Genomic DNA, 19,416 nt, shown 5'->3' with positions numbered 1-19,416 from the left:
ATATATATAATATTTTCTCCAAATTTTCCAAAATGTGAAAGGTAGTTTTTGAATGACAAGTTTGAAAATTAAGCAGTAAGACAAATTTCTAGCTTGTCATGAGAAATAAAATTATTAGCCTATAAATTTTAGCAGAACAGATTAATTTAAGCAAAAATATACAATGGAGATAGTTCATTGACTCATGTAATAAGATAGGCAAGAAGAATGCTTAAGAAGCAAAAATTAGGGACAAAATAGTACATTTACTAAAATACAGTAGTTGAAATTTGAACTGTCAAATAATTAGAAGATAAAGTCAAGTAAATCCCCAGGAAAGTAAAATAAGAACAAAGAATTATCAATTAAGAGATGAAATATATCTAGACTGCTTCCCTCTTTCTTCGTCTCCCCTGCTTTGTCCACATAAACCTTATGCATTATCTATACTCAATTCAAAGTCCCAAAGTCATCCTGAACTCATCGCCACCACCACCACCTTTCCAATTCCCCTCAGAATGGACTAGATGTCTCTCTCTTTCCACACTAGCCTGCTTATGCCTTGGCTAAGCCACTTGGTGCTATTCTACAATGATCTTTCCTCAGATGAAGATTATGAGGACAGAGAATGTGTCTTATTCACCTTTGTATCACCAGCATCTATCACCATGCCTAGTACACAGTAGACACATAATAAATGCAACATAATCTTCATTTGAAAATATGGAGAGTAATGCCAAGCCTATGAGTGCTATTATGAGGGTTAAAGATAATGCCAGGAAGCACCCAGCACAGATTTTGGTCCATATAATAAGTGCTCAACAAATTGAAATGAACAGTGTGGTCATGTTACTGGAACTGGTAGTGATTGCAAAATTGAACACAGAAAAGGGATGATTTAATGGGATGTGGTAATAGTAGTAGTAAGTGCTACTAGTATCTGCTAGTAGTAACTGCGCTAATTGGAGAGACAGATATGGAAAAGGAATAAAAGTAGTAGTTATCAGGGGGTCAGCATATTTCATAAGGGGGGACATCCATTAGAGAGATACATAATAAAAGGAGGAAGGTTATCCCTGATGTCTGCCTTTCTTGTGCCTTTGGACCTGCTACTTGCAGATACATGTTATGTTTCGGTTTCCTATTATTTACATCCTACCTACCAAAGCCTCTGCTACCTCTCTAAAGTCTGTGATGAGAAATCTTGCTTTTATTGTGACATTATAGTAGAAAAACCTTAGGAAGCAGTGTTTATTACCAGTGTGAATCTTTACCAAGTAGCTATACGTCTGTTCTATTTCCACTCACACCAACTCTTGGTGCTGGTTCACCCCTCACAGTTTGCTTTGTCCCCAAACATATAACCAGGTCATTTATAGCTAAATCTTGACTTACAACATCTTGAGTCTTAGTATATCAGAGAAGATGCCTACTTCAAGTATAATAATGCACTTGTCACTTTATAAACTGTCTGTTCATAAAATAGGGACAATGATCTTAGAGAAGACAGTAAGGGAGTTAAAAAGTTAAAACTTTTGGGGGGAAGTGTTCATTTCAATTCAACAGTATCTATTCAATTTCCATTGTCTACTGGGTACTCCACTAGATGCTACATAGGATACTAAGATAAATCTGACAATTCTGATTCTCAAACCACTTAAAATTGTGTTAAATAAAATGAAGTTCAAGCATTTTCTTTAAAAAAACCTGACTTCCAAAACTCATGTCTTAGCTTAATAGCTGTTCTGATGTGTTGTTATTTAACATAAGTAACTCAGCATAAGCAGCAAGAAAACTTTCCCAATTGTACAGAGACTTTTAAGCCCTAGAGAAAAGCAGCACTTTGAGGAATAATACTTTATTTATTCAAAAGTACCTAGCCATTTGTCACTTATGTGTGGCATGTACATTCTTCCTTACTTATAAATTTGTGTACAGATAGGCTGGAATCCCTGAATAAGCGTACACAACTTTCTAACAGGTATTTGTCTTCAGAAGTCCTCCTTAGCACATATTAATAATGACAGAAATTTCACTACTTCATAACTATCTCAGATAAGACCAGTTGTCCTCTTTACCTCTTTAATTCTTCTCCTCTAACTTGCCAAATTAACAAGTTGAATTCTTTTGAAATTCCACATGTATGCCTCTAATATTTGTGCCTGCAATGCTAGCCCTACTGTTATTTCTAGGCCAACCTTTACTAAGGTAAGACTACTTACGAAACCACAGAAGGCTACCCACTTTCTCTTCTGCCCTTCACAACACACACATACATAGGCACACACCCTCTATAGTCTTTAAGAGTGAAATGTTATTATAGGATCTAACTGAATTATTCTTGACATTATCTAAGTGATGGTCATTCAGGCCTCATCTCATCTCTGATGCATTCTCTAACTTGCTATACACAGTGGTTTCTGCATTGTAATGTTTCTGTTCTTACTGCTAAATTATTGGTCTCTGTTCTAGTCCCTGTTTTAGGGAGCTGATCCATTTCCTACCCTGGTCTCATTCATATGCCTCTGTTTGAAAACTTTTTTGTTTCATAGTAATTACTTCTTAGAGTAACAAAGCTACACAAAATAACTTTCATATAATTATAAAAGGACCCCTGGAAAAGTAAAACAATAAAATAAAAAGGTCAGTTTTTTTTTATTTTGGAATTGATTTAGCTTGCAAAATAGTCACTCTATTGATCTTATTTTTCTAAAATCCCAAAGGGTCTGAATTGCAGAACAAAGCTGGTCCTGGAGTTTTTACTATAAGACTCTGGCCTATAATTCAGAGTCTCATCAACATGCCATGACATAATAAATCTGACTTCATTTGTGGCCTTGATAGCACTTTAATTTCTTCATATTAGAAATGTTGCCTTTCAATTTCTTGCTTACCAGGCAAAGCTCCTGTTTGCTGACATCTGAAACATTCTGCCTCGTCAGCTGGTGACCACTGCCACCAGCCTCATGGCTATTCAGCGAGAGGCCTGCTGTATGTTTGCAATATTTTGTCTATTCTCTGGGAACTGAGTTGCAAGACCCAGGAGCAAACTTGTGAGGGAAAAAGGGAGTGGAGATGCCTGTGCCCATCTTAGACTACCCAGGCTGTCCTAACAAAATGCCACAGACTGGGTGACTTAAAGAACAGTTCTAAAGCCAGAAGTTCAGGATGAAGACATTATCAGGGACAGTGTCCGGAAAAGGCTCATTTCTTGGGTTGCAGATGGCCTTACTGTATGCTCACAGGGAACAGAGAGAGCTTTGGCCTCTCTTCCTCTGCTTACAAGAGCACCAGCTCTATCAGATTATGGCTCTATTCTTATGACCTCATTTAACTTTTATCACCTTCTCAAAAACCTTATCTCCAAATACAGTGACATTGAGGGCTAGGGCTTCAACATATGAACATAAGGGAGGAGAGGCATACAATTTGTCCCATAGAAACACCAGAGAAATAAAACAAGAGAGATGATTGAGAAAAAATAAATTATCAAAGGTAATATTTCCAGGTTTTTTTAGTTTTATTTTAAATTCAGAGTTACAAATGTAGGTTTGTTATATAGGTAAACTTGTGTCATAGGAGTTGTTGTAGAGATTATTTAATCACCCAGGTATTGAGCCTAGTATCCATTAGTTATTTTTCTGATTCTTTCCTTCCTTCCACCCTCCAGCCTCCAAAAGGCCCCAGTATGTATTGTTCCCCTCTGCATGTTCATGCGTTCTCATCATTTAGCTCCCACTTATAAATAGGAATGTATAGTATTTTTTCTGTTCCTTTGTTAGTTTGCTAAAAATAATGGCCTCCAGCTCCATCCATGTCCCTACAAAGGACATGATCTCATTCATTTTTATGGCTGCATAGCATTCCATGACATATATGTACCACATTTTCTTTATCCAGTTTATTGTTGATGGGCATTTAGGTTGATTCCACATCTTTGCTATTGTGAGTAGTTCTGCAATGAACATATGTGTGCATGTGTGTTTATAACAGAATGATTTAAATTACAGGGTATATACCCAAAGCAATATTTGAGTTTTTCTATAATACAGTAAACAAATGAGAAAGTAATGGCATAAACAAAAAAGAAATGTATGTATTCTGTAAAAAAAAAAGTAAAACAAGGCAGGTTCAGTCATTGTCAGATGAAACAGAAAGTCACGTGTTAACGTATGTCCCTCCATGGCTGAGTGTAAACTGCAAAGGGGAGTGTGCTGTATGTGAAAGGTCTGACGGCCTAGAGGTTTTTCTCTCAAGGTTTGTAGGTAGTTGTATTGCAGGTTATAACTCATTATCTGCAGTCCAGATATTGTTAAACACATGTCTTCCTAGAACTGCACAAATATCCATTCCCTCAGTCCAGATATCTCCAACTTGTTCTAAGGGCCACAGCGGCAAGGGGGCTCAGAAAAGGGAAAGAGAGAATGGGAGAAAGGGGAGGGGAAGAAAGAAAAAAAGAGAAGCAGAACCTCCATGGCCAATTTCTACTCCCAGCACTTAAACAAACTCATTTCCTGGAAGACATAGAATAGTTCAAGATTATTAACTAGTGGAAATGTGACCTTGCAGGACCAGAATACAGCTGCAGTGACAATTATTAATCATGATGAGAATGATCTATATATCCTGGCCAAAAGTCAGATATGCTTGTGCAATTTAAAACTATGTCTACAAAATCTTTGATTCTTCTCTGAAAGGTGAGGGAGGTCTCATTTCTCTTCCCTTGAATGGAAACTGTGGTTGGTGATTTGATTTTAATAAATAGATTGTGGTAGAAGTGACAGTAAATGGCTTCCAGGCCTAGATCATACAAGGCATTGTGGCTCCCTTGAACTTTCTTCAGATCATCCTCCCTGGGAAGACCCAGCTGTCATGCTAACAGGACACACCAACAACCCTAAGAAGAGTGATCCTGAGGAACTAAGACCTCCTGCCAAACGCCAGCAAGAAACTGAAGTGTGCTACTGACAGTCCTGTGAGTGAGGCATCTTGGAAGCAGATCTTCCCATCCCCATTTATTCTTCAGATTATCTTAACTGTGCCCTCATGAAAGACCCACTTAAACTGTTCCTGAATCCCTCATCTACAGAAACTGAGACCACAATTTTTTGTTGTTTTAAGCTTCTAAGTTTAAACTGCTAAATTTACTAAATGAAAGAGTAGATATTTGTTATTTTAAGCTGTAGTGATATCTAATATATATAACAAATTTTATATATATATTAGTCATATGCCTGAGTCTGTTCAGGCTTCAGTGACAAAATACAATAAACTAGGTAGATTACAAACAACAGAAATTTATTTCTTATAGTTCTTGAGGCTGAAAGTTCAAGGCACCAGCAGATTGGGTGTCTAGTGAGGTTCTTGGTTCCCAGAATGGCAGCTTCTTGATGTATCATTATATGGTGGAATGGGAGAAGACAGGTCTCTGAGGCATGTTATGTAGGGGCACTAATCCCATTAATGAGGGCTCCACTTTCACAGTCTAAGCACTTCCCAAAGGTCTCATCTTTTAATACCATCACATTGGTAGTTAGGATTCAACATATGAATTTTGGAGATACACATTCAATTCATAACAACATTTAATATATCTAATAACTAATATAGAGTATATATTTAGTAATATAAAATATCTAATAACTAATATAATAGCTAATATTTAAAAGAAGGAAAATTAATTGTATACTGAATAGTAAAGCAATGATCAGGTTTCATTTGTGTTTCTATTATCAGCTCCACACATGTATTTAACTGAATCAATCTGCTTTCATCCCAGTCAATGGTGCCTGTCAGTGGATGAAAATATGACTAAATTTAACATATCCTTGAAACTTATGCCTTTGATTTTTGTAACAGAAACTTTAGCTCAGTAAATGAGAATCAAGCCACAGTGTAAACAAATTAAAATTCCTAGTAGGAAAAAATTATTTTCTCCTGTTCAAATTCTTTTATTACTTATAAAACAAGCCTGTCTTCAGTTTTCAACAACCCAATTTATATGATCTTTAGATCAAGGATAACTACATTAGTATAGTAACTAACTTCACATTAGGACATATTTGGAATTATAAAAAGAATAACTAGGAATTGGCTTCATATGAACCATGATTGAAATAGACTGATAGGTTCCAAATATGTAAGACCAAGAATATTTTTCTAGTAAAACAATATAGAGAAAAAATGATCAATTCAAAGCAGTTCCTTGCCTCACCAGCAGATAATCCCCTAGGATACTTCAGTAATATAGGGACCTGTAACATAATCATTTGTCTACTCCCTTACAAAAGTTTTAAAAAGGTCTGGCATCATTAGATCTGTTTGGTTGGTCTCAACAGTTAAAAGCCCTAGATTAGAAATTCTTGAGCAGTTAGATGAGCAAAGCCCTGTTCTAAGGGCTAATCTAGTAAGAAGTTTAACATATTACCTGATTTTTTTTTTTTAGAAATATTGAAATATATTGCTCCCTTTTGCCTTTTAAGGAGCATTAAATGCTAACTTGAGCTATTGAAGCTTTCCAGGCATCTTTTTCATACGTGACTAAGTCTAAGGTTAAATGTCCAAAGGCCAGATCATTTATCAGGCTGTTCTCCAGGAAGAAAGCTGGCAGAAACAAAGAGCATTGTGGGTAAACTATGAAGATGGCAAGAAAAGCAGGCAAGGAGATTGTTGTTTAAGATAGTGTTTCCAAATCCTGCCACTGCCAATCTACAACCAAGTATTCCCTGAACCACGGTCAAGTAAAAAGCATAAGGTAGACAGTTGCTTTTATAAGTAGAAAAATCTATTCTATTGTTTTAATATAGTGTTTTCATATGAATTTTTAATCTCTTCTATTTGTTAGGGTGTTACAATATCCTTTGGTATACAAAATGATAATTTTACTTGTGTGTTTTTCAAGTGTTCTTAGTGTGTAAAATAAAGTATAACAGCCTTTTGTGCTGCTACCTCATAAAATCTTAGAGATGATTAGTCAGATCCATGAGTCTGCAGATGATTAGCTGGTACTGAAAATTATGAATGAGCGTGTATTTGTTTCTTCTCAACCTGCTATGAAGAAATACTCAAGACTGAATAATTTATAATTGAAAGAGATATAATTGACTCACAGTTACGCTTTGCTGGGAGGCCTCAGAAACTTACAATCATGACAGAAGGCAAAGGAAAAGCAGGCACCATCTTCACAGGGTAGCAGGACAGTGTGAGTGCAAGCAGGGGGAATACTAGATGCTTATAAAACCATCAGATTTCATGATAACTCATGAAACTGCCCCCATGATCCAATTGCCTCCACCTGGTCCTGCCCTTGACACACGGGGATTATAGGGATTATAATTCAAGGTAAGATTTGCTTGGGGACACAGAGTAAAAGCATATCAGAATGAATGAATGAATGAATGAAGCAGTCCATTAACCAGTGAATGAATGAAAGCAAAAATGGTGATACGGAGTTGCTGGGAGCTAAGGGTGGGATCAGTCTTGGGTGGACAGAGGAAACTATAATTATCAGAGCCCTCTTTGGAATAAGGTGTTGTGAAGCATCACTAAGGACATAATTTGCCTCTATAAGCTTTACCAAAGACACTAGTCTTATGATATGTAAACTACATTTATCTGATTCCAAGCGTCACTCATCTGACCTGAAACAAGGCATTTGGAAATTAAATCTGGGGTTATGAATTCTAGGGATACAAAACAGAAGCAGTCTTCAGAGCCTTCCAGACCACTTACTTTCACACACTTTGAGAATACATTATGCAACATTCCAAAAGGTATTCAGTATAATTTTTCAAGTCACTCCACCCAAAAAGAACCTCCTGTTAGTTAATCCCCTTTGTGGCTTCTTTCAGAAACTTTAAGCAGAAGCAGCATTTCCATGAAGCACTTCAAAACAGTCAGGGCACTGATAATACTAAGAAGAAGAAGCTAACAGTTATTGAATGCTTACTAAATATAGGGCACTTTTCTAAGCACTTTCTATGTATTGAGACATTTAATCAATCATCCTAACAACCCTATAAGAAAAGTTTTAGTTACTAACTTTAGACTTTTATTACAGCACCAGACTATCAGATTATATATTTTTTTTTTCTTTTATGTACTGTTCACACAATGAGGTTTATCTGATTTCTCCTCTAAATTTCAAAGCTGTTCTCACATTAACCCTTTTTTTAAAATTTAGCTCATCCTCGTCTCTGGGACAGAAAGAATCTGTGCTGGTCACAGGAACTTTCAGGAACTTTAAGGCATAGCTTGCAGAATTAAAACCCAGGCAGCCTGGCTTCTGCTCCTCTGACTATTTTTCCGATCCCCAAGAATTAGGCCTTTTTCTTATTCCTAGTGGCTAAACTCTGGCTGTCTGATTATTTTTATTGTGTAAGTCTTTCCTTGGGTTTCTTAGATGGTTTCTCAGTTTTTATGAGATGAAAATAGTCACAGTTCTGCCCTAAAATCGAGTAACTTGTCCCCAATAATTACAGTTGTTCTTCTCTTATGTCAGCTACCGACCTGACTGAATTTCTGCCTGCTGTCAGTTTTTTGGAGCAATCACTCTTCCTTTCCCAGCAGGTTGATCTAATCCCCAAGACTTTTTTCATTCCCATATGACTCCTTATTTTTCTTAAGACTAAATCCCTTGAAATCAATAATGCTTGAGTAATTTCCCTTACTGAAAATGCACAGGTTTATTAGTTTGTTGTTTTCTAATTTAATATTAAAGATTCAATTCAATATTCTAGCACATGATTCTCATGAGAAAGTTAACTCTCCTTAGGTAGCTGTGCTTGTTCCATACTGTCTTGTCTTTGGTTAGATTATAATAAAATTCGATTGTTTTATGGTTGGGAAAATTTCCAGGAAAGACAGTAAGAATTACATATATTTGCAGATTAATTATAAATGTAAAATATTGTCAACTGGGGTAGCATTTCACAGCAATAATTTTAACAACTTATTTTAAAGTTATTTAGATAAGCAGAGAGATAATATAAATACCCATTATTTTCATGTTTATTACTTTACAAATACACATGCTAGTAAAGTTTGGATCAGCTTTTCAGAAGTGATTCAAGTGATTTTAGATTCAAGTAAAAGCTCAGTGAAGAAAGACTGGCAGTCCTTTGGAGATGTTTGTCATGTCAAAATAGATATTGGTATGCCTTTGTCTCAGGTCAGCCCAAGACAGATTTCTGGCTCTTCCCTTTGTAATCAGTTAGTAATTGATCAACTTCAGTATCTCATAATGTAAGATGTTCCACTCCAATTATCCAAGTCACACCCGGAAAGGTGGTAGAAAGATAATTATGGAAGCACAGGTGAAAGAAAAGGAAGAGTGAATGAAAGTTAGCAGAAAATAATGGGAGAAAGACAGACGGAAAAATGAAAGCTTTGCAAGAACAAACAGTTGCCTATAAGAAAAAAAAAATGAATAAGAGAAAAGAAATTAAAAATGCTTCTAGAGATGACAAGAAATGAAAACAAAGAAGTTCAAGGAATTAACATGATGTGGTTGGCTCTCTGTCCCCACCGAAAACTTATCTTGAATTGTACTCCCACAATTCCCATGTGTTGTGGGAAAGACCCAGTGGGAGATAATTTGAATTATGTGGGTGGTCTCCCAGTACTGTTCTCATAGCAGTGAATAAATCTCAAGAGATCTGATGGTCTTATCAGGGGTTTGCACTTTCACATCTTCCTCATTTTCTCTTGCTGTCACCATGTAAGAAGTATCTTTCACCTCCCACCATAATTCTGAGACCTCCCCAGCCATTGGAACTTACTGTAAGTCCAATTAAACCTCTTTTTCTTCCCAGTTTCGGGTATGCCTTTATCAGCAGTGTGAAAATGGACTAATACAGTAAACTGGTACCAGAAGAGTGGGGCATTGATGAAAACATACCTGAAAATATGAAAGTGACTTTGGAACTGGTTATCAGGCAGAGGCTGGAACAGATTGGAGGGCTCAGAAGAAGACAGGAGCATGTGGGAAAGTTTGAAACCCTCTAGAGACTTGTTGAATAGCTTTGACAAAAATGCTGGTAGTGATATGAACAATAAGGTCCAGGCTGATTGTTCTCAGATGGAGATGAGAAACTTGTTGGGAACTGAAGTAAAGGTGACCCTGTTATGCTTTAGCAAAGAGACTGGCAGTATTTTGTCCCTGCAGTAGAGATTTGTGGAACTTTGAACTTGAGAGAGATGATTCAGTGTTTCTGGTAGAAGAAATTTCTAAGCAGCAAACCATTCAAAATGTGACTTGGGTGCTGTTAAAAGCATTCTGATTTAAAAGGGAAACAGAGCATAAAAGTTCAGAAAATTTGCAGTCTGACAATGCAGTAGAAAAGAAAACCCATTTTTTGAGGAAAAATTCAAGCTGGCTGCAGAAATTTGCATAAATAATAAGGAGCCGAATGTTAATCTTCAAGACAATGGGGAAAATGTCTCCAGGGCATGCCAAAGGTCTTCATGGCAACCCTTCCCATCACAGACCTGAAGCCTAGGAGAAAAAACTGGTTTTGTGGGCTGGGCCAAGAATCCACATGCTATGTGCAGCCTAGGGACTTGGGGCCACTATAGCTGTTGCTAAAAGGGGCCAGGGTATGGCTCTGCCCTTGGCTACAGAGGGTGCAAGCTCCAAACCTTGGCAGCTTCCACATGGTATTGAGCCTGCAGATACACAGAAGCCAAGAATTGAGGTTTTAGAACCTCCACCTAGATTTCAGAAGATATATTGAAATGCCTGGATACCCAGGCAAAAGTTTGCTGCAGCAGCAGGGCCCTCATGGAGACTCTCTGTTAGGGCAGTGCAGAAGGGAAATGTGTGTTCAGAGCCCCCACACAGAGTCCCTACTGGGGAATCATCTAGTGGAGCTCTGAGAAGAGGGCCACAATCTTCCAGACTCCAGAATGGTAGATCCACTGACAGCTTGCACTGTGCACCTGGAAAAGCTGCAAACACTCAATGCCAGCCTGTGAAAGCAGTCAGGAACAGGGGGCTATACCCTGCAAAGTCATAGGGGTGGAGCTTCCCAAGACGATGGGAACCTACCTCTTGCATCAGCACGACTTGAATGTGAGACATGGAGTCAAAGAAGATTATTTTGGAGCTTTAGAATTTGACCACACCACTGGATTTCGTACTGGCATGGGAACTGTAACCCCTTTGTTTTCATCTATTTCTCCCATTTGAAATGACTGTATTGACCAAATACCTGTACCCTCATTGTACCTAGGAAGTAACTAGCTTGCTTTTGATTTTACAGGGTCATAGGTGGAAAGGACTTACCTTGTCTCAGATGAGACTTTGGACTGTGGACTTTTGAGTTAATGCTGAAATGAGTTAAGACTTTGGGGGACTGTAGGAAGGCATGATTGGTTTTGAAATGTGAGGACATGAGATTTGGGAGGGGACAGGGGTGGAATGATATGGTTTGGCTCTGTGTCCCCACCCAAATCTCATCTTGAATTGTACTTCCATAATTCCCACGTCTTGTGGGAGGGACCTGATGGAAGATAATTTGGATCATGGCTGTGGTTTCCCCATACTGTTCTCATGGTAGTAAATAACTCTCACGAAATCTGATGGTTTTTTTTTTTTTTTTTTTTTGAGACGGAGTTTCGCTCTTGTTACCCAGGCTGGAGTGCAATGGCACGATCTCGGCTCACTGCAACCTCCACCTCCTGGGTTCAGGCAATTCTCCTGCCTCAGCCTCCTGAATCTGATGGTTTTATCAGGGGTTTTCGCTTTTGCATCTTGCTAATTTTTCTCTTGCTACTGCCCTGTTTGAAGTGCCTTTTACCTCCCACCATAATTCTGAGACCTTACCAGCCATGTGAATCTGTAAGTCCAATTAAACCTCTTTTTCTTGCCAGTCTTGGATATGTCTTTATCAGCAGTGTGAAAATGGACTAATACATAAGGTGACCTTAGAAAGACAGGAAATAGAATATGATGAGACTAATTCATTCATTTATTGAGAATCCTTGATGTACTATGTGCTAAGAATCATGATAGATCTTTTCTATAAGGTAAAGTAAAATATTATTTCAGATGTCAAAAGACAATCTGTTGTAAATATTAGTTCTAGCCATGAATGAACCTGAAATGTTCTGATTAAAGTTATATGTATTATCTGCAGTTGCACGGTCCTTTATCATTACGTGAAGAAAAAAAAATTGTGAATTACTTTTTTTTTAAAGAGAGTTTCACTCTGTTGCCCAGGCTAGAATGTAGTGGTGTGATCTCAGCTCACTGCAACCTCTGCCTCCCGGGTTCAAGTGATTTTCCTACCTTAACCTACCAAGTAGCTGGAATTACAGATGTGGGCCACCATGTCCAGCTATTTCTTGTTGTTGTATTTTTAGCAGAGATGAGGTCTCACTATGTCAGCCAAACTGGTCTTGAATTCCTGACCTCAAAAGATCCACTCACCTCGGCCTCTCAAAGTGCTGGTATAATAGGCATGAGCCACTGTCCCTGGCTGTGAATGACTATTTTTTAAAAGGCAAGACAACAGAGGCTGCTTAAAACAACAAATAATCACAAAATCATAGCAGGTTTCTATATATGAAACATGATTAAATGGCACCAGGAAAGCCTTTATTGCTTTTGCCTTTGGAAACACTTCAATTTTCTATATTTTCAATCCATTCTTGTGGCACAGAAAAGTAGGAAGAATCATGCTTTTCCAGTCCCATCTTAGAGTTCTGTTGGTCCACAAAATAAGCACCTCTAACTTCTTGTATGTAATGTGTTGAAGCATACAAGCTTCCTTCCATTTCTTACATGCTTTTCCTATGTGAGAAGTGGTTGATCTCACTGAAGAAACAGTGTATCAGTCTGTCCTCACACTGTTATAAAGAAATAAGTGAAGCTGGGCACAGTGGCTCATGCCTGTAACCCCAGCACTTTGGGAGGCCAAGGCAGGTGGATCACTTGAGTCCAGGAGTTCAAGACCATCCTGGCCAACGTGGTGAAACCCCATCTCTACTAAATATACAAAAATTAGCCAGGCATGGTGTTGCATGCCTGTAATCCTAGCTACTCAGGAGGCTGAGGCAGGAGAATCTCTTCAACCTGGAAGGTGGAGATTGCAGTGATCCAAGATCACACCACTGCACTCCATCCTGGGTGACAGTGAGACTCCATCTCAAAGAAAAAAAAAAAAGAAAAAAAAAGAAAAGAAAGAATGGAGACAAAGTAATTTATAAAGGAATGAGGTTTAATTGACTCACAGTTTTGCATGGCTCCAGAGATCTCAGGAAACTTACAATCATGGCAGAAAGCAAAGGGAAAGTAGTCACCTTCACAAGGTGGCAGGAGAAAAGTGTGAAAGAGCAGGGAAAACTCCCTTATAAAATCATCACATCTCATGAGAACTCACTCACTATCATGAGAACACCATGGGGAAAACCATCCCCCAAATCTAATCACCTCCAACCTGGTTTTTCCTCTGAAACATGGGGATTACAATTCAAAATGAGATTTGAGTGGGGACACAGAACCAAACAATATCAGACAGTAAGTATATGACTTCTGTTAATTCCTCTTTCTCTAACAGGTGGGGTTATGTGCTAAACATCTTTGTGTATTTGTGGCCCCTCCTCCCTATTCCAGCTCTTAGCAGGTTTGAGATATACAGCTGAGTGAGCCTTCTCTGCAAACTGACACTCTCACACTCGGGTCTTAAGATGTGAACTTGGAAATGTGGTGAGGAACGTGGGTGGAGGAAGCATTCTACCAGATCCAGGTCGAATCTTCCAGTTCAGCTTTAGCTGCAATAAAGCGGTGTTGGTCTACCATTTGACCCTGGCACATATTTTTCAATCAGTCTAGTGTGTTATTATCTTCTTTAAACAATAAGGAGGCTTTAATTCAAATGAGCCTTCTAGGTGGAAAGAGTGGCTGATTAAGCTCACATGTGCCATTAATTCCTTGGTTTGAATGAGTATATAGGTTTCCTTCTAAAGAATGAGGTCCAGGGGTTCTGTGAGGCAGAGAGGAAAGGAAGACTGGGAGCTCCTGGTGCTGCGTAAGGCACACTGGACAGCAGGGCATTGGTGCCCTGCAGTAAGAAAGGGGATAGAGTTAATAAATAAGAAAAGAGATATATAAGAGGGGGCAAAAGGACAGAAAAATCACACTATGCCATCAATACTTTCTTTTGGGAAAATCTTTCATTTTAAGTGTTAACCAGCATCCCTTCTTAATAGATGCTTAGAGGTTTAATTGGACTTACAGTTCCACATGGCTGGGGAGGTCTCAGAAACATGGTGGGCGGTAAAAGTCACTTCTTATATATTCCCCCACAAGAACTACTGCTATCAGTGCCCTGAAGCTTGACGTTGTGGCTGATGTATATGTTTTCCGCTGACTCTGCTTTTTTGCACAATTAGCTTCTATTTCAAAAACAGGAGTAGATGCATCTTATTGGTTGAGTCTAGGTCATGTGCCCAAGCCCTCAATGCAAGGGAAACTAGAAAAGCAAATTGCTGGGGTTTTTAACAGTTATAGTGAGAGGTGAATTCTACTTCTCGATAAGACTAATGTTGACAATTAGGAAAGTTTCAAATAATGCAATGAAACTACTGGATAAACTAAAACTTATTCAATTGTACTAACCCCATTGCACAATGGACAGAGGTGGCTAATGGCTTCTACATTGAACAGTGCAGATACAGAACATTTCCATTATTACACAATATTCTATTGGATTGTATAGGCCTAGAAAAAAATCCTAATTTTATTAATGTGTAAGCTGAGGCCCCTGGAGGTTAAATGATGTGCCAAGGTCACACAGCCAACTAGTATCCAGTTCAAAACTAGATACCAAATTTCCTCACTCCATTTTCATTCCTCTATCACAACTTATGTCTTTCAACTTATAGCTGTAAATGTTATGTTTGTTTTGGTTCATTTCCTCAATTTGTCAAAAGCTCTTTGATTCCAAAGTCTGTGGTTTATTGTGTCGAATTGCAGAACTGGAAAACTTTAATGAAAAGCTTTCATGGCTATAAAGACCATTACTAGCAGAGCCTGGATTAGGACAAGTGTTTACCGACTTCCAGCCTTCAAATGATTTGTTACATAGAATGTTGAGAGAAAAATCTTGAAGATTTTTATTTAGCCAGTCATAGAAAGGGGCCAAAACTCACGTACCACACACATGGTGAGAGAGAAGATACCGGTTCATTTTCAGTAATGGTTATCTGAATTCCTGCCAATATCTACAGAGTGGCAGGGGCAATTTCAGCCACAGTTAACAAGTTGATATCTGACATGACACACTACTTTTCAAGCATTTCCCAAAGGCTTGAAAAGTAGCTAGACAAACAGATTCAAAAGAAAAATTGATGGCCATAAGAACTCAAAGATGACTTCCTTAACTGCTTGCAGACATACTCACTGGCCTCCTAATGACTGTGAAAGCTGCAGAGAGCATACCTGCTAAAAGAAGGTGAGTGAATGGTACATACAACCTCTGACAGCTGAAGCTTTTGATCCTCAGCAGGCCACACAGACATCATCTAAATAAGAATAGATACCATCTGAGTAAGGACAGATATCCCAGCTCATATATCAAGCCTCTGCCTCTTCTGGTTCCTCACTATTTGGTGAGATATGCCTCTCCCTATATTTTAAAAATATTTTCTAGCTATTGGCTGGGCGTGGTGGCTTAAATCTGGGACCCCAGAACTTTGGGAGACCAAGACAGGTGGATCACTTGAGGCCAGGAGTTTGAGCCTAGCCTGGTAAACATGGAAAAACCCTGTCTCTACCAAAAATGCAAAAATTAGCCAGATGTGGTAGCACACACGTTAGTCCCAGCTGCCTGGGGGGCTGATGCAAGAGAATTGCTTGAACCTGGGAGGCAGAGGCAGCAGTGACCAGAGATCATGCCACTGCACCCCATCCTTGGCGACGGAGCAAGATTCCATCTCAAAGAAAAATATATTTTCTAGCTATTTATATAATGCTCTTATTACACTATAATTGTTAAATATTTTACTCCTTATTATCCTTTACGTATCTTGAGGGCAGGGAATGAGGTTTATTCATTTTTTTCTGTTATTCATTCATTGCTATTCATGAATACTATTTTAAGCTAGGCACTGTGCTAGGGTTTGGATATACCACAGAGAACAAAACAACATGTGAAGTGCTTCAGAGCTGATATTCTAGCAACAGACAAATACACAAGTAAAAACACAGATAGAAGTACACAAATAGGAATAAATGGTGATGAAGAGTAGTAGAGGCATGCTGTTTTAGAGAGGATGGCCATGGAAAGTATTTCAGATGAGACAATAGAAACCTGAGTAAGGTGAGGAAGTAAATCATACATGTGTACCTGGATGAAGAGCTTTCCAGGAAAAGTAAAGAGCATGGGGTTGATTCCACATGTATCCACTAATATAACATAACTACTTGATACTTAAAATGTACCTTACACAAGGAAGAGGGATGAGAAGACACAAATGCTGCTGACAAGCAGATTAATCAAATACAAAGACTAAAACAATAAGAAAATGGAGAAGAAATTGACTACCTACCCACAGAAGCATCCCAACCCTGCCACACAGTGCCTCTCAGATATGCGCAGCTCTTCTTTACACCACATGAATGCCTCACCATAGAGCCTATAATAAAATCCAAGCATCTTAAATATGAAAGCATATTTAAATTCACTCAACTGTACATATTTAAAGTCTAAGGACATTCAAAAAATCGTTTCCACAGCCCTTACTATCACCAGCCCCTTAAATGGAAATTAAGATGGTAAGGCAAAGCACTTCTCTACTTTATGTGGTGAATTGCCTCAGCAAAATAATGCTGGAAGCAAAAGCAAACACTAAGAAGACAGTCCATTTCCAACTGGAAAAACTCAGGGAACTATAGCACTGGTACCTGCTCATGTTCAAACTAAGGCAAGAACATTTGAAGGGCCTTCCAATGCTCAACATTTCTCCAGTCTAAAAAAATTTTGGAGGAGAATCCAGAGGCTTAAAGGAATGGGAACCAGTTGGTTAGAAGATGTTAAAGAGGGAAGACCAATGACAGTGACAAGATACTAAGGTTGTTAATAATAATTGTATTAGTGCATCCCACATTTCTATAAATAAATACACAAGACTGTGTAATTTATAAAGGAAAGAGGTCTAATTGACTCATAGTTCTGCATGGCTGGGGAGGCCTCAGGAAACTTACAATTATAGCAGAATGGGAAGCAGGCATGTCTTATGGGGTGGCAGGAGAGAGAAGAGTGAAGGATGAACTCCCAAATACTTATAAAATGATCATATCTCTTGAGAAGTCGCTCACTATCATGAGAAATAGTGAGCTGGGGGGAAACCACCTCCCTCCCTCAACAGTGGGGATTAAAATTCAAGGTGATTCCATATAATTCTGCTCTGGTCTCTCCCAAATCTCATGTCTTTTCACATTTCAAAACCAACAATGCCTTCCCAACAGTTCCCCCAAAGTCTTAACTCATTTCAGCATTAATTCAAAAGTCCAGTTGAAAGTCTTATCTTAAACAAGGCAAGTCCCTTCTGCCTATGAGCCTGTAAAATCAAAAGCAAGTCAGTTACTTCCAAGATATAGTAGGGATACAGGCATTGGGTAAATGCTACCATTTCAAATGGGAGAATGGCCAAATTTGCAAAGGGCTACAGGCCCATGCAAGTCTGAAATCTGGCAGGGCATTGATCAAATCTTAAAGCTCCAGAATGATCTCCTTTGACTCCATGTCTCATATCCAAGGCATTCTGATACAAAGGGTGGGCTCTCGTGGCCTTGGAAACCTCCGCTTCTGTGGCTTTGCAGGGTACAGTTCTCCCCTGCCGCCAACCCACCCCCGGCTGCTTCCGTGTCTAGTGTTGAGTGTCTGCAGCTTCTCCAGGCACCCCGTGCAAGTGTGCTATAGCTGACCTAGAGCCAGAACCTGAGCAACGCCATTTTATAAGACAAAGCTGTGTTTCCAAAAAGTAAGTTGTAACGGCTGCCCCATTCTTCTAGCAATAACTGCTTCTGTAAATAAAACTGCTAGTTTGCTCTGAAAAATGCCCACTATGTAAACCTGCTTACCTTTTCTTATCAGTACCAGAATAAGCAGCCCAAGCTAATTCTGTCTTGGTCCCTGCGACTTGTAATAAGTAACTAAGATCTGTGACTTCCACCACTACCCAGACAATGTGTAAACTAACATTTATCTTGACTTCTGTAAACCACTTAAGTAACAATCAGAATGACAAAAGTCCCCTAGCCCTTGGAATGTCCAGGGAACCCCACTCTCACCTCTGCCCAGGAGGTGATTTACCGAATCCCCTGGCCATCCGAATGTCTGAATCCCTTCAGCCCCACCCCCGCCTCTCACCCTCTCGGTCCTAAAACCAGGATGTGGTTTTTCAGATTAAAAACCCCTCTCTCCCTGAGCTCGGGGCCACAGGTTGGAGACACGTGAGTCCTCTGTGGCCACCAGCAATAAAGACCCTGCAATTTGGCATACTTTTGTCTTGGTGTTATTTTTAATTTCATACTCGGTCCACTACTTCACAAGCTGTTGGTGGATCTATCATCCTGGGGTCTGGAGGACAGCAGCCCTTTTCTTACTGCTCCACTAGGCAGTGCCCCAGTGGTCACTCTGTGTGAGGGCCCCATCCCCACATTTCCCTTCTACATTGCCCTAACAGAAGTTCTCCCTGAGGGCCTGGCCCACAAAACCATGTTTTCCTCCTAAATTTCCAGGTCAGTGATGGGAGGGGTTGCTGGGAAGGTCTCTGAAATGCCCTGGAGACCTTTTCCCCATTGTCTTGGTGATTAACATTTGACTCCTGGTTACTTATGCAAATTTATGCAGCTGGCTTGAATTTGTCCCAAGAAACTGTGTTTATGTTTTCTCATGATCAGGCTGTAAATTTTGCAGTTTACTTTCTGCTTCCTCTTGAATGCTTTGCTGCTTAGAAATTTCTTCCATCAGGTACTCTAAGTCATCTCTCTTAAGTTCAAATTTCCACAGATCTTTAGGACGGGGCAAAATGCCACCAGTTCCACAGCAAGTGTGACCTTTACTCCAGTTCCCAACAAATTCTTTATCTCCATCTGAGATCACCTCAGCCTGGACCTTATTTTCAAGATACCTATTAGCACTTTTGTCAAAGCCATTCAATAAGTCTCCAGGAATTTCCAAACTTTCCCACATCTTCCTGTCATCTGAGCCTTCCAAGGCTCTAGGAAGTTCCAAACCTTCTCACATTTTCCTGTCTTCTTCTAAGCCCTCCAAACCGTTCCAACCTCTGCCTATTACCCAGTTCCAAAGTTGCTTCCACATCTTCAGGTTATGTTTATAACAGTGCCCCCAGTCTCTGCAGTACCAATTTACTGTATGAAACATTCTCACATTGCTGTAAAGAAATACCCAAGACTGGGTAATTTAAAAA

General features: G+C 39.1%; 1 long non-coding RNA gene across 1 annotated transcript; it reads right to left on the bottom strand.

Moving 5' to 3' along the window:
- Nucleotides 1-3,170: 3,170 nt before the first annotated feature.
- Nucleotides 3,171-18,343, bottom strand: LOC116552931. Its single transcript, XR_004269556.1, has 3 exons — nucleotides 18,269-18,343; nucleotides 17,334-17,341; nucleotides 3,171-3,182 (listed from the first exon to the last, which is right to left on the bottom strand). It is a non-coding gene; the product is annotated as an uncharacterized LOC116552931 (long non-coding RNA).
- Nucleotides 18,344-19,416: the final 1,073 nt, after the last annotated feature.

Source organism: Sapajus apella, unplaced genomic scaffold, assembly GCF_009761245.1.
Source record: "Sapajus apella isolate SASKATOON/1434 unplaced genomic scaffold, GSC_monkey_1.0 scaffold1, whole genome shotgun sequence".
NCBI classification, from domain to species: Eukaryota; Metazoa; Chordata; class Mammalia; order Primates; family Cebidae; genus Sapajus; species Sapajus apella.
The sequence above is the reverse complement of the archived record's forward strand: the minus strand, read 5'-3'. Positions and strand labels throughout refer to the sequence as shown.